The following is a 16,767-nucleotide window of genomic DNA, read 5'->3' as shown; positions in this document are numbered from 1 at the left end:
ATGGCCCCTCCTGATCGCAAGAGGGCCGGCTGGACAGTGACGTGTCCCATAGATGTGGATTAGAATAACATGTAGTCATACGAAAGCAACTTTGAATTGATAGGCTGATGATTCCTCCCTTATTTTTTCTCTCCCGCTAAGGCTTCCAGTTTTTAAAAGTATTCCTGTATATCTGTGTCTGAACCCCCATCCTCAGAGCTGAAGGATAAATATGTGATAATGTAAGTCAAATTAGTGATGTTTGGCTCTGTGTAGTCAAAATGATTACGATGGTAAGCCAAGGAAGAAGATCAAAACAATGGTTTGGAGGCTTGCCCATGGTTCCTAGGGATTTGCTTTATTTCTGAGGAGAAAGAAGGCAGATCAGCAATCCACCAAATTATAGCTTCTTGGCCTATAAAGGTTCACTCAGCTTCCTCAAATATTTACCCTTTTTATAGGAAAAAAAAATGGTATCTGTGTTAAAAGAAAAGCCTGAAGCCGAAAGGTAATCAGTGAACCTACAGAATTTGTATTTAATTCGTGTCATTCTCTTCCCAAAACAACAGTTTTTGCCTTAATTTAATATACTTCAATTAAAAATATGCACAGGAAAATGTCTTGTATGCTTTGAATGTTATATTTATTTTTAAATCTGTATAATTTGTACGAGGAAGGAGATCGCCTTAATAAAGATCAGTTATCAAAAGATATTTTGAAACTGATACATCATCTTGAAATCTAGTATTATGCCCAAATGTAAAGTGTAAGTACTTTTGATGAGCAATTCAAATTTTTAAGATTTGTCCAAAAGGGATAATCCTCCAATTTGGAAGCCGTGCCCGCAAATATCTTTCACTTGTGTGTAGCACACACATATTTTGCATTAGGCCACTCTGCTCTCATGAATATATTGAAATAGCCCATGTCGTGGAAAGAACTCCCATGACTTATTCTAAAGCAGAGAGCAGGGAGCAGATGATAAAGTAACATGCATTTTGCAATCCATTTATGTAACACATTGCTTTATATTTGTGGATATATATGCACAGAGATTGGCTGAGAACCAAAGTGATAGCTGTTTGGGTGGTAGTATTTTGAGATATTTTTATTTTGTTCCTTTTAAATGTTGACCTTCTACCTCTTTTTTTTTTTTAACAATAAGACTCTGTAGATCTTGCAAATGTACATTCCTTTTCCAAAAAAAAAAAAAATGAAGAGAGAAAATTTCTTCAACGGGTAGCTTTGGAGAACACGCTGTACATTCATGCAGAATTACAAATCTCCATAATGTTCTTCAGATGCCAGGTGGTTGGCCTGCAACCGGTTTCCAGTAAGATCTTAGTACTCTCGTGAAATACGAACCTGGTGGATATGTTTTACCTTTTAGCCACACACACACACTCACACGCACACACACACACACACACCATTTCAGTTATGAAGCACAGTTTCAAAATGCAAATGTCCTGTATTTCATTAGGGATGCGTGGGAGCTGCTTTATTCTGGTGGTTAATTCATAGACCTTTCAACATCATCTCATTGTCGAGCAGCCAACTTCATTATTCCAAGTTGTGAATAACCTGGTAACCTTTGTCTTCCTTTGAGTGAAAAGGGGAATGGAGTCCACGATGGAGGCAAACGCTGTATCCCTGGGACCGGAATGTAAGAATGGAGGCAGGTGCGGGGCTTTGGCAAGCGTTAGGTTATGCTCTGTATCCCTCCTTGCGTTTCGGCGGGATGACATTTACCTCTGTGCTTCTCCTCTGTGCTCCTGTTGCTTCTGCCTCATTGCCGGGCTTGTTCTGATGGCACAGGTTTTTAAAAATCGGAATCATTTTCGGTAGGTTTCAGAGGAGGCTGAGAACACTTCCTGCCGAAGCAGGTCCTGGAGGAGGGCGCAAACACCGGCCAGGTAGACAGGGCCTGCTAGACTCCCTGCCTGCACATACCTGCCCTGCAGTCACGGAGAGCTTTTGCATCTGAGCCTGGTGCTCCCCGCTGCACAGGCCTCGGCAACGCCAAAGCCACGTCCCCCAGGGCAGAGACTGCAGAGAAGGAAGGCACACGGTACTCTGGGGGGGGGGGGGGCAGGGGGCCAACCCCCCAAGTCCCAAGGGCGTGTCTGAATGCTGGCATTTCTATCCCAGGAGATGCGGAAGAGAAGTGACTCCATTTAGGCGACAGCCTCCCTAGTCTTTTGGTGCTCGGATGGTTTTCGTGACAGGTTTTCTGAACATCCCTCCTTGGTCCCTCCTTTCCTTCCTATTGTCCCTCCTCTGATTTAGATGCGGCGCCATGAAAACACTCCCCACGTTTGTTTCCGAGGAAATGCCTTGGTTTGCACTCTCGGCAAAGCATCACCGTGTGTGGGTGCAGGACACTGTTCGTTTCTGGTCTGCCTGTGAGAACACCGAGGGTTCGCGGAGATTTTCTTACACTGCGCGCAGCAGACTCCAGAGGAAACATGGCTGGCCGTCAAGGGATCTGTGCCATTGGAACATTTGGTTTCTAGTCTCCCCAGTCCTCTTTGCTTTTGATCGTGACATTTCTTCATGCTCAGATGCATACGTGATGTAACATTCTTTGTTGATGTTCTGAAATGTGTTTGAGAGTTATTTTGGCTTAGCACAAAATAAGAATGGGGAACTAAACTTTTCTGGTTGACATGCACATCTTCCCCCCACCCCTTGATATCCCCCTGCCTTTCCGCACCACGCGTGTTTGTATGGCTTTAAACCCGAGACTGGCATTTAATAGACCCTGGACGGTTTTGTCGAAAACAGGGCAAACGAGAAGTCTCTCTTTACTGTGGTGGGGAGAATGCCCTGCAGGGGAGTTTCTCCCGGCCTCATTGTTGAGGAATGATGGAAGTTCAACAGCATGGAAAAGTCTACTTCTCGCTTCAGCTGAAAAGGTGCTTATAAAGGTAGCGGGGCTATTTTAGCAATTTGCCTTCTTTTGAAAATCCAATTTGGAAGCTTCATTAAAGGGCACTAATTTAGTGTCTTAGGGGAATATGTGTTTAAAGGAGCTTGTCGACAATCTTAGATGTTTGCCAGTGTGTAGGTGAGCTCAACTCCCCAAGCTGGGGTTACCTGGTTACATGTGTGCTTTTTTTCATTTCCGTCTGATACCAAATACATTCAAGAGCATCCGGACTGAAAGAAGCCACAACCCTCTCTTTCCCCACAACCACCACCTCTCACCCCCACGGTGGGGATACTTCCAAATGCATGAACATTTCTGCAACTGGTATTGTGGATCTCTCACACAGAGCTCCAATGAGGGGCCCCAGAGTTGCACGGAGGTTAGTGGTAGTTAATGCGTAACAGGTCAAGGACTCTAAGGAACGCTAAGTGTTGCAAACTGTTTAAGGAAATACAAATACTTTCTGAATGTCTAGAAGAATCGCTTATTGTCACGGCCTGCCTCACATTCCCAGAAGTATATTTCAGTCCCACACTGGGGCACTAAATTTAAAATTGGACAGCTGAATGCTAATTGTCTACATGTCCTTGCATACACTTGAACTTTCTCCAGTGCCTAATTCGTTGACAAAATATTATGAGAAAAGGTAGAAAATTTTGGTTGAAGCAAGTTAACATTATTCTTCTCGGGGTGCTTCCTTTTTTAAATAAAGGCTGAAATCCATGAGAATATGCAGATTTTGTCATCATGTTTGTCTACGCACTGAAGTTCTTGACGTATTCTGTCTCATTCTTTTATACAACCAGTGCTAAGAGAACTGATTGGATTCCCCCTCCCGGTACTCGATTTCTATAATTTCTAGTTCCTTCTGTTTTTTGTGTTGTTTTTTTTTTTTTTTCAACTCTCAGGGTGAAATCTGATTCGTTCTAAGGAAAACTGTGTGTTAAGAGTAAGCTGTTAAGGTTTCTTGTCAGTAGATTACGCATCCACCCATTCAAGAGATGCTTCGGGGGTAGGTAGTCCTGTCCAGAAGGAAAGGCAAGTACACTGACCCTCTTGCCAAGCAGCCCCAACTGTGGGAATTGAGGATGCAGCACAACTCAAGAGATGACCCCCAAGGGAGACAACTTCAAATATTTGGAAAATAATAATCGGTTCATGAAGGACCAGTACAACATCAGCCTATCTTTACAGAATTTTCTAGAACTACACGCGCCATCTGTTTGATATTTATAATCAATATCTTAGACTATGTGAACGGGGAAATAGCCGTTGAAATTACATCCCTACAAAAAGTGGAAGGCATATCCCTCAATAAATCTGTTTATAATGTCTGCCATTAGGAGTGGATGCCAATACATGAAACTAAAAGGACATGGAAATTTTCGTGGCATGGTTTATGCTGGTTATTTATTTGTTGTCTATTCATGGGGTTACTAATTGCAGCTGGTGAGAGTTGATTTTCTCTCCTCTTCCATTTACTGTGGGATGGGGCGTTCGTCGCAGCAGATACACAGTTATTCAGCGTCTGAAACGCTGGATCCAGTCAAAATGAGCTTTGGCAATTCCATGCAGACGCGCACAAGTATAATTTTGCTTCACATTAATAACAACCTAGCAAAGAAGCCCAGAATCAAACGCCTTGCTCTCAGCTGGGGGGCAGAAAGCCAGAGTGATCTATCTTGGCTGGTGACCTATAATGTTGGAAAAGTAGGCTCCACGTTCACTCGGGAAGGGTGGGCGGTGTTCCGGAAACGTATCCCCATTCCTCCACTATTTTTTTTTCTTTCTTTTTTTTTCCCTTTTGGTAGTGTGTGCCCCGAGACAATGAAAAAAAAAAAAGAATTACATTTAATAAAAATAGCACTTCTGCAGAACAAACGGGAAATGCAGCGCTTTAATTTCTTCGGATGTCAACTCTGTTCCGCGCCCCGCGCCCTGCCCGCTGCGGCGCGGCGGCGACCCCAGGCCCGCGCTCGGGCGCGCAGCTCGGGCCAGGGGCGCACGGGGCGCCGCTCGCCTGGACTTTGGGTCCCGCTCGAAGCCGAGAGCCTCCGAGAGCCTCCGAGAGCTCGCGGGCTCCGGCTGGTCCGCGCGGAGCGAGGGGCCGCGACTGCGGGGACGCGATCGCGCGGAGTGAGGGGCCGCCGCTGCGGGGTGTTCTCCGCAGAGTTGGCCGCCGGAGTGGGCAGCGGAGGAAGGCGGGGAGCCGGGCCCGGGCGAGCGTCCGCGGGAGTCGGCGGCGCCCCGGGGACAGGTACGCGGCGGGGGAGCGGGGAGGCGGCGCGGAGGGGCAGGGGGCGGCGTGCCAGGCTCCCCTCTGATTAATGACGCCGGTGCGGCCGCGCGTGGCCCGGGCGCTTTTGTCTCCAGCGTCGGGACTGGCGGAGACCGCCGGGGGGGAGGGGGCGGGAGGGGGACGGATGGCCCCGCGCGCGCCGGGCGCACCCGGCAGGTGCCCGCGCTCCGACCCGGCCAACTCCGGCCGCGCCCGGGGGCAGAGGCCCCGGCGCCCCCCTCCCCTCCCCCGTCCCCCCTCTCCCCTCCCCTCCGCCCAGCCGGCGCGCCTGGCCGCGGCCGGCTCCGGGGTGTGGCGGGCCGGGGGCGGGGGGCGGGGGCGCTGGAGGCTGCAGCCGGGGCGGGGACGGATGCGGCCGGGGCTGCGGGGAGGAGCCGGGTGCGTGGGAGGGCAGGGACGCGCGGAGGGGCCGGCGGCGGAGGCGGGGAGGCAGGGGCGCGGGACGGAGGGACGGGCCGAGGCTGGCTGGCTGGCTCGGGGTGGGACGACGGAGTGACAGAGCCGCGGACAGGTGGGAGCAGTTAGACAGCTCGAGTCTGGGAGAGCAGAACGCAGAGGAGAGGCAGGAGGAGAGGGAGAGGGGGAGAGCGAGAGCGAGGGAGACAGCGAGCGAGCGAGCGAGCGCGCAGCACTCGCGTGCACCCTCCGCTCCAGACGCCCTCCGCGGTCCGAGGGAAGCGGCCGGGGCCCTGAGCGGGAGCTGGAGAGCGAGCTGGGCACAGAACCCGGAACAGGGACCCGGCCCTGCTAGCGGGACCGCGACGCGCCGAGGGACGGACAGACCGGCCGCGCGCGGACCGCCAGCCGGCCGGAGCGGAGCGCAGGAAAGCCAGAATCCCGCGCGGGGCCGCGGGGCTGCGCGACAGGCGGGCAGGCAGACGGACCGACGCGCGGAGGGGCGGACTGCCGGACCGGAGGCGGGGGGCATCGTTCGCCCCGCGGAGCCAGCGGGACAGAGAAGGCGGCGGCGGCGGCGGCGGCGGCGCCCCCTGAGCTCGTCCGGAGCGGCGACCAGCGGCGGGGGCAGCGGGGTCGCCAGCCAAAGCCACCACGGTCGCCGCAGCTGCGCGAGGATCCCAGCCGCCGACGCTGCAGAGAGCTCGGTTTACTAGCAGTTAAATAAATCGACCAAAAAAAAAAAAAAAAAAAAAAAAGCGCCAAGCCAAACAGATCCAGCCAATTCAATCACTGAGAAACGATATTAGTAAAAACCAGAAACCAAATCAAATCAATCGAGGCACCAAGACGCTGGGGGGATACCCACTGTTATGTCAAGGTAATAATCAAGCTCTTCCGACGTGAGCCTGGCACGTCTTTTGTGATTTCCCCCCTCCTTTTTGCCGTTTATCTGTGCTTTTCTTTGGAATTGTTTATCGTCTGTTTTTTTTTTTCCCCTCCTTCGTGTTTGTAGAAAACCGTTGATGTTATACATGTATTCATTGTGTTTCTATGTTTCATCACAGGAGGGGCAGACTCCCCTCCTCCAGATGAGGCAGACAGGGAAAGCTGGAAGAGAACAGAGGAGGGCAGTTTTCCTCATGGGCGAAGTCTACAGCGATGTCTGCGGGTTTCGTGGTAGAAAGTTTGGAACCCTCTGATTGCATTTGAAAGAACCGTGCAAGGGGCGGAGAAGTTGCCATGGGTTTGTCGCTCTTGCAGGAATCGGGGTCCCGGCTCCCAAGGGATTTGTGGGGGAAGGGGGCGGGTAGAGACGATGGGGGTGACCTTTTATTTTTACGTGTTTGAAATGTGTGTTTCATTGCAAACTCCGAATGCAATGTCTTCTGTCTCAGGTTGTAGATACGGTTGGTGGAATTGCCTGGAATAGTACAGGTATTTAGAAAGTTTCTTAAGGAAGAGAAATTGACTCAGTCCATGTTTCTGCATGGAAATGCAGCGGGAGTGGATGTGGCTCAGTACTTGATCACCTCCCCACGATACAAGATAAGGACAGAGTCCGAGTCTAAAAGGAAAAGCAAGGAGGCGTTGAAAGTTACAAAGGATTGGGAGGCTAGTGTGCACATTGCAAGGCTGGTGGAAATCGTTTTCTGGAGAATGTGTCTAGAGTGCAGATATCCCTTTTGATTGCTGATTTTTAAAGTCTATGGGTATGACACTTTAGCCTCTCCCAAAAGGATGACATCCCCCAAAGTTGAAAGGAATCTGTACAAGATTTGGCTCAAATGCTGAATAATTCCAAACGATTCCCACCTGCTCCTCGCTTACTTTGGAGATCAAAATTGCTATGATTGTTTTAAGAAAACAGAGAAATGGAGATGACGGGGAATCATCTTTCATTTGCTGAAAGTTAGGGAACCTTTGACATGCACTTAAAAATAAATGCTCCCCACTCCTTTGATCCTCTGTGTTTGTGTCACCATGGGACATGCCTGTCCTAATAGGATTTTGGTTAATGTCGTTTTCACTGAAGACGGTGGCTTGAAGAGTTCTAGCGTGTTCTGTTCGAATAGCCAAGTAATCTACTGTCTTGGCAGTAATTGCTTCTGCTGCACACCTAATGTGGATCGCATGTGAGAAATTACGTGCGTTCATTTCGGGTCTATATGGGATTTGTAAGGTATGTATTTGTGTTTGATCCGGTATTTCCTCTCTTGTCACATTCCTTCACTCCTTCTTGTCACTTCAACTAGCAGAATATTTTAAAATTTTCTGGAGCATGGGTTTCGCATATTCTTTAAGGGCTGTGCTTCATCACAAACGATGCAGAAGGCTAACCTCTCCCTGTCCTTGCTTATCAATACTATTTGCTTGTTTTAAACAGTTTGGTTTAGATGCAGTTTTTAAGACATTCAGACGCTATGCCTCCATGGCTCCGTTTCTCCGGACGTGCTTTGTGTTAGTTGATGAGTGAGACTATAACCCAGTTGCGGTAGGTGAATGCCTGTTGAACAGAATACTTTGGTTTAGGTAAGGCATATTTAAAGCAACTTACACAGTTTTAGAAATTGACTTTCAGCTTGTCAGTGACTTCATTTCACAACACGCTGGTTTCTCTTTTCCGGTGTTCAGCTCAGAGACAGGTTTGTGTGCGCTGTTAGATTTGCAAATTGCTGACCTTCCGGTGACTTTCCCTCTTAGATCCCAGCTGAGTATGGTTACCTTAAGAACTGTGGCATTAGCCCTGTTAGAGCATGCTCCACTGGGGACTTCGGTGCTGTCTATTTTTAATGCTATTTAATGAAGGAGCGAGCGCCTCACTCAGCAATAAAAGAAGCATGATGGAAGACAGAACAGTGCATGGTTTTGGATACGGGAGAAGGATGTTTGAAAAGGTACAGACTGGCTGTGGGAAACGGTAATTTTAATTAGTCCTGATATACAGTGCTAACAGAAATCAGTTGATTTTAATGGGAGAAGTACACATGAATAGTCTGCTGTGTGTTTTCATAAACCTCTTCAATAATTCTTAGAAGCAAGACTCAGTCACTAGAATGCCTGAAAACTTAAAAAAGAGACACTAACCAAGGAGTTGCTGCACACGTACAATTTTTCCTACGAGCTGTCGTATTCTTGGATGGTGAGAAGTGCAGAAATCATTTTAGATTTCTAAAATACTGTCCCCGTGAAGGGTTTGGAGCTTGTGAAACGTTTGAGGGGCATCAAATAACTAGCATCCTTCTAAGATATTGTAACTTGAAGCTCTGCCTTGTGACTTTTTGTGTTTCTTTCATAAACTTGGAATCTGGATCCAGAATTGTGGCAACTGAGGCAGGAAGTTTGGGTTGAACTTGATAGAATATTCGAGTTGGTTTCCTTCCTTCCTTTGAGATAAGCACAATAGATTATCTTAGTTTAAATATTTTTAAACTGTAGCTAGCAGGGGAAGCACTAGTAATTTTTGGAACATTATAACGAGGGGGGAATATCTTAATGTCATAGTGCGTAAAACCTAAGAAGCCATCTGTCTGCGACATTGGTATAATGCAGAGCACCTGTCTTGAGGTAGACAGTGAAAATGTCCAGTCAGAAAGGTCTGTGTTGTTCGTTTTCATATTAACAACATGCTGTGATCGAGTTATATCCCTGTTCGAAGCGAAGCTGATTAGACAAATGCCTACGTAGTTTCAAAATTGATAAACGTAAGGAAAAGTGAGAAGTTTTTATTCAGTGGGGAAGTGAGTTACGTAAGTAGTGTTAAATAAAGCTGTTAGGGCAGTGTACAGAGTTGTTCTAGATCTTGTCCATTTCTGTGAAGAATAACTCCCCCCCCCCCGCCCCCGACCCGCAATAAACCACTAAGGGAAATGCATTGGCAGGAGTTACTGTAATTGGTTGCCGGTGTTCGTGTTTTCTACTTTGTACTTTTAGAGGGGAAAATTACAATCCACACGGGCTGCAACATTTCCCTTAGTGGTCCTGCTCCTTGGACCCCAGTGCTGATACCTTTCTCAAGAGTCTCAAATCAGGGGCCATTCTCATCTGAATTCAATGTAGATTTTGCCTGTGGACAAGATAATGATCAGCTACAGGAGCCGAGCGTGAAATGAGTCAGCCACTGAAGACACAAGGTACAACGCAGCCAGAAGGGACTATAACTGAGGGTCCTCGTTAGGATTAGGAGACAGTTTGCAGTCCGTAAGGCTGGAAATTGCAAACGAACCGGTTCCATAGGAGTTCGTGTTAATTCAGATCTGCTTTGCGACAAGGTTAAGAAGGAAGATGGGGTTTAAAAATGAGGTGGCCGTGAAAGTCATTTCTTCAGGTGGTGAGTATTGGCATCGTTCTAACTGGTACCACACAGTGGTAGTGTGTTTAGAAATTTGTGAATTTCTAATCAGAAAAAGAATTGGCTTCCTTAGCAATGCATTATGTCACCTGGAAAGTTCTGGACGTATTTGAAGTCAGCGATGAACTTACAAAATACGTATTTCCTCTCTTGAGACAAAGGACCTTTATTTTCTTAGGAAATCTGTGATTCCAGAGGCTGTCTGTGTCCGCTGACTTTTCTTCCTTTTGTTTTTCATTCTAATATTTGGAATTAAATACGATAAATAATTTCAAGCTGCGACGTAAGTAAATGTTGAAGGACTGTTGGAGGCAAAACATGTTAGCAGGATGTGTTTGTGACTGGGTTTGTTTTTCTCAGGCTATCTTTGCTTGTGGGTGTTACTTTAAGGGACCTGAATGCCAAGTTCTAATAAATTGGTTTTTTTAACGCCTGATCTAAATGAATTTTGCTCGTTTGGGATTAAATTTAGCCCTGGATGTTCACAGGGTTTATTCCTTGTTTTTACTTCACGACAGTTTCATTTCCATGGGGATCAGATCTCAGCCGAGATACAAAGTGTTTCAATTATATACATAAATACAGTATTCTTGATAAAGAATCAAGTGCTTGAGATGCAGTATCAAGTGCATTCAGCAGTTTTTGAATGTTTGGTAGCATTGTTATCGTATGGTCTCCAAATCGTCTGCAGTCTGGTGATTTCCTCCCCCCGCCCCCCGTGTGGCATAAAATGCCCGCACAACATTTGAAGACACCTTTCTCTAAGATCACTGGGACATTTCTGCGCCCCTGGGAGATAGCTGGGCAAGGAAACCAAAGAGTGAATTGAAATAATTATACCAGGAAAATGGAGAGCATATTGGAAAAAACCAAAAAAGAAAAGAATTGACTTGAATACACCAAATTGACTCTCCACTTGCCAGCTGAATCCTCAGCATCATGTTAAGTTCCTCCCTCCTTGCTGCCCCCAAGGAGCTTAGTGTTGCCAGATGGAACGGGTGTTAATCACTACGTAGGGCCAGAGTAGATCAATATTTTGAATTCCTCTACACACTCTTCCCAAGGAGATTTCTTCTGGCATTTTTTTTTTGGACCCCCCCCCTCCCCCCGCTTAATGGACATGTCACCGCCACAGGTTATATAAGATTTTTCCTGTTGTAATCAAGTGGTGAGTATTAGGGTAGCAGTACAATTCCAACGCAATTAAAATGTTGAGGAATTAGTCCAAAACTGTCTCACTCAAGGCACGTACTCATTCTTCACTACATTTAGTGCAGGGGTTCTTAATGGAGGTACGTTCTCTTGCATTTGTATCATTGTCCGTGGATTCTTTATCACACACTAAATACTTGAGATAAGGACGAAGACCATCTCTAAGGGATGGAAACGAGGTGGATGGCGCTCATATCTTTAGCAGCTTTTCTTCTAATTGCTTGAGATCTAATACTTACTTTAGAACGTTCTAGTCCCTAGCATCATACTTAAAGGGAAAGGTCTGCATTTTGACTTATTTTGATCTAGTGGAAATTATGAAGCAACACCAATAATTGAAGTAAAACGTTTCGACACCTTTAGGAAACAAAATAGAACATCGGTTTCTCAAGTTTGAAGGTCCTCGAGATCCAAGTATACTGTCCCTTGGTGTGTGAATCAGGGCCTACCTGTCACCTGATGGGTCAGGTAATTTGAATTGCTTTCAGGTGATCCCATCACTGATGCAGAGATCTGGAAGAATCAAACATGGGTCAAGAGAGGATGAAGGAAGGTCAGGAGGACTCACTGGAATTCAGGGACTACTCGTAATCGTTTGACTGTTATTTGCTCATAAACTCGATAGGAAAATAAAGAGGTATTACATTCCTTTTGCAGCTTTTACAAAAAGCTATTTTAAAATGTTTCCAGAACCACAAGCTAAAATCCTCACACAAAGTTCTCATGTTTATTGATAAGAAAATGTCTATACTCCACACTGACCCGTTTAACTTAGCCTTTTGCTTGTTGACACGTATGTAAGTTTGGTGCAAGTCCCATCATTGCTGGCATTTGACGATTCAGTCATTAAAGAGCTTTTGGACAGATTCATTAACTGAATTCATTAATTGTCAGGACTTTGCAGCCATATCCGTGATCCGATTTTCTCTGGTTTGTGAAAATGATCACAGTAATACTTTAAAAGGTAACACTTTTAAATTACACGGTTTTGTATTTGTTTATTTTAAATTCACTTAGATATGTTGGTACGGTAGGAATTTCAGGGAACTGTCAGAGCGCTAAAGATAAATTCAAAAATCCCACCGCAGACAATTCTCTGGCATTAATGAGTCTTCATTTTTTTTTTTTTCCCCCACTGTGGGGATGATTTAACTTTGGTCACGGCACCTAATGCCTTTGTGAAGATTGAAACCTTTCTCCAACCCTGAAATTTCCACATAATCGCTAACAGAATTTTGGAAAGATAAAATAACATAGCATGCGATCGTGTTGTATGCACATCCTGTTGCTATTTGCTTAAGCACTGTTAAACACTCTAACTGGATGCCTCAATCTTTATTATTTATTATCATAGCAATTGTCTTCATCCACAACAATGGATGACTTCGTTTTTAATGTTTTGTTTTGTTTTTTTTCCTTCAGTGTCAAGAGGTAAGAGAGTACACACAGTTAATGTGAGAGTTTACATACGAAAACGAATACATTCTAGGACCAGGATGTCAATATCCCTCCAAGAGAGATACTATTTTATTCCACAGATGATCGCAATGGGTGCATTTTTGGTCACATAGGATATCAGAAGCTGTCGACAGATGTTTGGAATTCACTGCAGCTTCCGATTCAAAGTCAGGTTAAAACTAAGGGAGGGGATGTATACAGAAGGTGTGCTCCAGGCTTATCTGAGAGGGAGCCCGGGGCTTGCTGTGACCAAGGAAGAACTCCGTGGGGTTCTGCAGGGTACAGATACGCGCAAAACTTGAATCAAAAACAAAAGTTTAAAACAAAAGCCTCGCGAAACAAGGCTCCTGGTGGTGTATCCGAATCTCACGGCTCCATAGCGGGCCTGTATAAACAAACACTCAATTTAGCACCTGAACAACCCGTCCTGATGTCGGGCTTCTGAGTCTTCGGGTGCTGATGGCCAAGACTCTAAACCCCTCCGTGCGTCACAGCCTCTGCAGGTGAAATTACGTAGTGGCAACAGTCCGATAGGAACAGATTACTCCTTATTTGGCTTTAACAGTTGAGTTCGTGTCATGTTGCTTCCATTTTCTCGTTTAGGAAGTGGGATCGGGCCCACCCCGAAGGATTGAAGCAGATACAGAGTACCCGGCACAGGCACGTAGGTTTCATTCACTAAAAAGAAGCCATCACCTTTCATATAAAAAACCGTAGAGATGTAAGCTGGTTACATAAATGAGCCACACCTCCCTTGAAGGTTTGCTGTTGTTGTTGTTTGGCAGTAAGAGTACAGCTCTCTTTTCTTCGGCCCCGTAACGTGTTTGACGGTTACAATTGGAAGGGAACCTTTGTGACGGTCACGGTTGGAGACAGGCTTTACTCTTTTTCTGTGTCTATGAAATCCGGAAGGCCAGGCCAAGGTACTCGTCGCTTTAGGAGCATGCACTTTGCAAGAACCCCGCTGTGTAACCCGGCTGTTGCCGCTAAGGGAAGGGGCAGTCCAATTCAGAGTTGTCTACAAAGTGAACGGACGGATATTATTTCTCCAAAAGTTTAACTGGGTCATCCAGTGGTGGCTAAAGAACTGAACAAGAAGGGGGTGGAAGGGATCCATGAGGGAATGATTTTAAATCCTGTGTTAACGGGTGAAAGCTCTTAAGCGGCAGACTTGAACTGGCATGGGAGATGGAAATATCTTCAGCTACCTCGGAGACGTTAAAGCAAGTGACACTTGGGTCTCACTGGTAGGCTCCCAGACACCCCACCGATGGCTTTGGTTCCTAAGCACTGAGTGAGTTGTTTGGGCCGAGCAGCTGATCCAGCCTCTGATCCCAAGGCATTTGCTCTTTTGCCGAAATGAATCACTTCTGCCCTTGGGTGAAAGTGGCCAGAGGAGGGGAGAAACTCCCCTCAAAAGGGGGGTTTCATCAGTTGGTGGCCCCGTCAGGAACCACCAGGCCCACCAGTCCCGTTCAACACCGAAGAAGGTGAGCTGTGCGAAGCGATACGTTTGCCAAATAATGGAGTTTTGGTTTCGATTATAATTTGCATATCAGCCGTTCTTCTGAGGGATAACACGGTCCGAAAGTTATCCAATGAAACTTCTCAGAAGGTGTCTGAGAATGAACTTAGAATCCTTTGGTATTGTGATATTTGCTGGAAAACAAGGAAAGGGTAGACAGATTTTATACATGTGTGTGTGTCCATATATATAAATATATATATGTATGCATATACATATATGTGTTTATATATCTATATGTACATACATACATATGTATATATACACATATACATACATCTATATACACATATACATACATACATATGTATATATGTAACATATATATTACGTATCTCGTCCACAGTATAGATCCCATACATAAGAGGTATGTTATAGATCTTGTCTATCATGTACATGATATTCATCTATAATCAGCATATATCTGTATCTATACCTGTATCTAGAATCTACATTCTCCACACGCTTAGATATGAGTCATCTACCTAACTCACATGAAGCAAAAAACTAGTTTGGCCCCAAAGCATATTTCCTACTACCTCTTCTACTGCCCTTGGCGGTTCTTGCTTGCACGTGGCAGATCTTTAATCCAAGTTTGTTGAACTAAAAATTGATCTTTATATTGTCGATGGCATCTAACACTCCGGACTTAAAAGCAGCCCTAAGTAGAGGTTTAATTGTGTTTTTCCCCTAAAGTGTCAGCGTACGTGGGCCTGACATTTCATTCATCTTTCTAAAAAGGAGAACAAAGATACGCCCTCCCGCATAGGGGAAATTGTAACTGCTCTCGAGATCTGTTTGGGCTCTCACAAGGAAGTGTGTGCTACAGATGTCAGACCATGACTAGGGCTTCTACAAGAGTAACAAAGTCCCTAAAACTTTGGTCTGCTTTGACGGAATACGTAGATGACTTTTTCAGCTGCATGGAAGGGAATTAAGGTCAACAGTTAATAAATAAATTGCGAGAGCGGATGGGGCCAAGGCAAGTTCACAAGCAATTTCCAAATCACTGGTACACAGAGTTAGCGACAACTCATGTTTACTGGACAGGTGCCTGGGGAGAGATTAACCACGGTGAAGGTGATCCAGGATGTGGGGAGAGAATTCACTCCTCCGAGGGCTGAGTGAGCTTTCAGTGCTGGAGCAGAAGGCAGGGGTGAGGAAGAGAGGGAGAAGAGAATTTGGCAAACTGAGGGGGGTCTCCAGGCCCCTCTTCCTGCCCGGAAGCTATGCAGCTCTAACCAAGCAGAAGCAGGGCCTGCCTTCTCTCCCTGTCGGCTCAGGTCATGATCTCGTGGTTCACGTGTTCGAGCCTCGCGTCGGGCTCTGTGCTGACAGCTCGGAGCCTGGAGCCTGCTTTGGATTCTGTGTCTCCCTCTCTCTCTCTGCCCCTTCCCCCCTCACGTTGTGTCTCTGTCTCTTAAAAATAAACATTAAAAAAAAAAAAAAAGTTAACCAGGCCTCCTTCTGGATTTGTCTGGAAATACCACAGAGAGTTTACTCTGAATACCCTTCCAGGAGCAATTTGAGACTTTATCTAAGAACTAGAAATGACTTCAAATACAACTGTGGTAGGTAGACTCGTGATTTGTACACTTCGCAGGTAAAACCGATAGATCTATCCAACAGAAAGCCATTTGTATAATCCGAGATGGGCCCAACAGATCTAGCAAGACAAGAGACCTCTAAAATCCATTTTTCTAAAATCACCTGACAACATTACATCATTGTTTTGACCTGCCGGTGAGCATAGATTGCTTCTGATGTTTTAAGAAAAGATGAGGAGATACCAACTTGTTTCATCACTTGTAGATTAGATCCTGGGGCTTAGGTGGGGATCATATGATTTGCACCAGTAGTCAAGGAATCGATAGAACTGAGAAGGACCCAGACCTGCAAACTTGAAAGAACCCCTATATTTTACTCCAAGTCTTGGTGAACTTATCTAATGTTACTGAATTGATCGAAAGCCAAACTTGGGGTATTCCTGATGAAATACACCATAAGCATTAAGGAAAATCTAAATGAAAGCAAGGTGGTATGTTTCTGTATTTTTCAGGGAAGCTACTGAGTGGCCATTGGTGGAGGAAATCTGTACTTATTTCTGTATCGATTAGGTCATTAGTGCCATTTGTTCTGCTCTGCGGGGATTACTTCCCTTGGTTTGTTCCTTCTGCTCTCTGAACGACCTCATGTGTCCAGGCAAAAACTCTTTATCAAGATGGAGATCCAAGATTTTTCTATAGTTCTTCCTGTATCATTCGCTAAAGCCACAGGGACAGTGATAAGAAAAATCAGGATTCCCTCTATGGATTCTGACTTTGCCTCTGGGTCATTTTTGATCGAAAGCTGGTTGCGGGGTGGTTGTTTTGGAAAAATAATTTGTTCAATTGTTGTGCAGTGCGACTGTCAACGGATACTCACGAGCTGCCTCTTGTGTGAAAGGGAGTTGTGCGCGCATGTGATGTCCAGATGAATCTACCCTCGGTTGTGGTCACAGCTGTGGTTGTGTGAAAGGGACTGTGTGCTCATGTGATGCCCACATGAATATACCCTCGGTTGTGATCACAGCTGTGGCAAAATTTCTGTTGTAGCATACTGGGGGATTCTTGTCT

The 16,767-nt window shown here is 45.9% G+C and overlaps 1 protein-coding gene across 21 annotated transcripts in view; it reads left to right on the top strand.

The window, feature by feature from the left end:
• The first annotated feature begins 5,041 nt into the window (after positions 1 to 5,041).
• ARPP21 (cAMP regulated phosphoprotein 21) overlaps positions 5,042 to 16,767 on the top strand; it is a 155,713-nt gene continuing 143,987 nt past the window's right edge. For 3 of the 21 annotated variants that reach the window (XM_043595817.1, XM_043595816.1, XM_043595814.1), the window contains exon 1: positions 5,704 to 6,486. The gene's annotated coding sequence lies outside the window, so the exon portion shown is untranslated. The other 18 variants (XM_043595822.1, XM_043595820.1, XM_043595818.1 and 15 more) reach the window with 10 other exon arrangements.

The sequence above is a fragment of the Prionailurus bengalensis genome, chromosome C2, assembly GCF_016509475.1.
Source record: "Prionailurus bengalensis isolate Pbe53 chromosome C2, Fcat_Pben_1.1_paternal_pri, whole genome shotgun sequence".
Classification (NCBI taxonomy): domain Eukaryota; kingdom Metazoa; phylum Chordata; class Mammalia; order Carnivora; family Felidae; genus Prionailurus; species Prionailurus bengalensis.
Note: the sequence above shows the minus strand (reverse complement) of the source record. Positions and strands in the feature narration are given on the sequence as shown.